The sequence below is a fragment of the Lemur catta genome, chromosome 1 (genome assembly GCF_020740605.2).
Source record: "Lemur catta isolate mLemCat1 chromosome 1, mLemCat1.pri, whole genome shotgun sequence".
Lineage (NCBI taxonomy): Eukaryota > Metazoa > Chordata > Mammalia > Primates > Lemuridae > Lemur > Lemur catta.
In genome coordinates this window covers 156,780,439-156,782,156 of record NC_059128.1, presented here as the reverse complement: position 1 = coordinate 156,782,156, position 1,718 = coordinate 156,780,439, and the positions used below count along the sequence as shown (strand labels likewise).

Genomic DNA, 1,718 nt, shown 5'->3' with positions numbered 1-1,718 from the left:
GGAGATAGTGGTCATGAGCTTCAAGAGTGAAAGAGGATTTCCTTGGTAAAGGAGGTGTTCAAAGAAAAAACAAATGTTTTTCAAAGAGTGAAAGAGGGCATGGCTACTTTATATAGGTCTTGAGAACCTGGGCCTACTCTGACCTACCCTCCCGAGGGGGCAGGACCAGGGATAGAGACGGTTCGCTGGGTGCCTGCAAGGACTGGGCTATAGGTGCTTTCACCTTGAGAGTGTCAGCGAAAATCCCCATGGCTGAGCTGGGCGCCCACAGAGATACCCATCTTGAAATGGAAATGGGCAAAGAATAAAAACAGCATCAGTGTTACAGCTCTTTTAGAATTTGTCTAGCAGGTCTTCTGGTCCTCACCGGAAGACTGCCCCCACAAAAAAAATTATTAAAAAAATTAAAAAAAAAAAAAAGAATACAAACAGCATCAGAGACTACATCCACCAAAGGCCTGGCCTACCTCATGTCCCTGCCTGATACAAGCCCCACAGTTCTTGCACAGCCTACATGGGGTTGGGTAGAGGGCATTACACCGCATTATGGCAACTCTGGGAAGGACCATTCATATCACAGTCTATGGTATAATTCCTCCTGCAGTTGTGCAGAGTTGTACAGTGCATAACCTGAGTGGATGCATATGGTGGCCCTGACTGGGCACTCTGTGTGTGTGTGTGTGTGTGTGTGTGTGTGTCTGTGTGTGTGTGTGTGTGTGTGTGTGTCTGTGTATCTTAAGCCTCTCAAACAGACTTATTTGGACTTCTCACCAACTTTGAGGGTGAGGGGGCAGAACTTTAATTTTTAAAAATAAATATATCTTACTCCTTAAGTGTGGTTTATTAATCAAATTGTTACAAAAACACACACTTCTCAAGGACAGAAAGCAAAGTTTGTTCTTCTATACTCCTCCATAGTGTTTTTAAAAAATAAACATATTAACTCTAAATGTAAGTGTGAGCACAGAATCTCTCTCCCCAGTAAAACTTAAATTTTTCCATTTTCCTGATATGATCAGTCCTAGGCAAAACTGGCATATGCCACCCAAACTCAAACTAAAGTGGCTAAAAGTCACTTTAATGTTTTACATTGAAAAGTTTAATTGGCAAGTGAGGTTTCATTTCTACAGACCAGTTGGTGTGTGCTCTTTCTAGGAGGAGGGAGTTCAAATAAAGCTTTCTGCCATTGATACTGTCCGCACCCTTAAAATTTTAGTACCTTTGATCCAGAAATTCTACTTCTAGGAATTTGTCCTAAGAAAATAATCAGGGTCTGTGAACCAAGACTTATGTATATAGATGTTCATTACAGCAGCAATAAAAGGAAGCAACCTAAATGTTCAAACACTGGGGAGTGCTGAAATGCATTATGACACATTTATATGATGAAGTGCCACACGGCCTTTCAAAATGATGTGCTAAGTGTCTTGAAAGGAATAAGGAATTGATCACCATATATTTTAAGACCTCTAAACACCTGTAAATATGTTTTTAATATTTGGAAAGAGGTGTGACTATTGTTGAAAATATTCACTCTCTTCGTCATCCTTTCAATCTGGGTTCAGCCATGAGGTTTGCTTTGAGCACTGGGAAATAAGCAAATGTGGTGCAAGGGGAAGATTGAAAAGTGTTTGTGTGGTGTGGCTTGCACCCTTGAGCCTTTGCCATTGCAAAAGGCAATGGGAAAAACATACCCAGGCCTAGCCCATTGGGTGCAG

At 41.4% G+C, this 1,718-nt stretch overlaps 1 non-coding gene across 1 annotated transcript; it reads left to right on the top strand.

Annotated features, from left to right (window-relative positions):
• The first annotated feature begins 317 nt into the window (after positions 1-317).
• On the top strand, positions 318-382 carry LOC123631250. Its single transcript, XR_006733095.1, has one exon. It is a non-coding gene; the product is annotated as a U7 small nuclear RNA (small nuclear RNA).
• Positions 383-1,718: the final 1,336 nt, after the last annotated feature.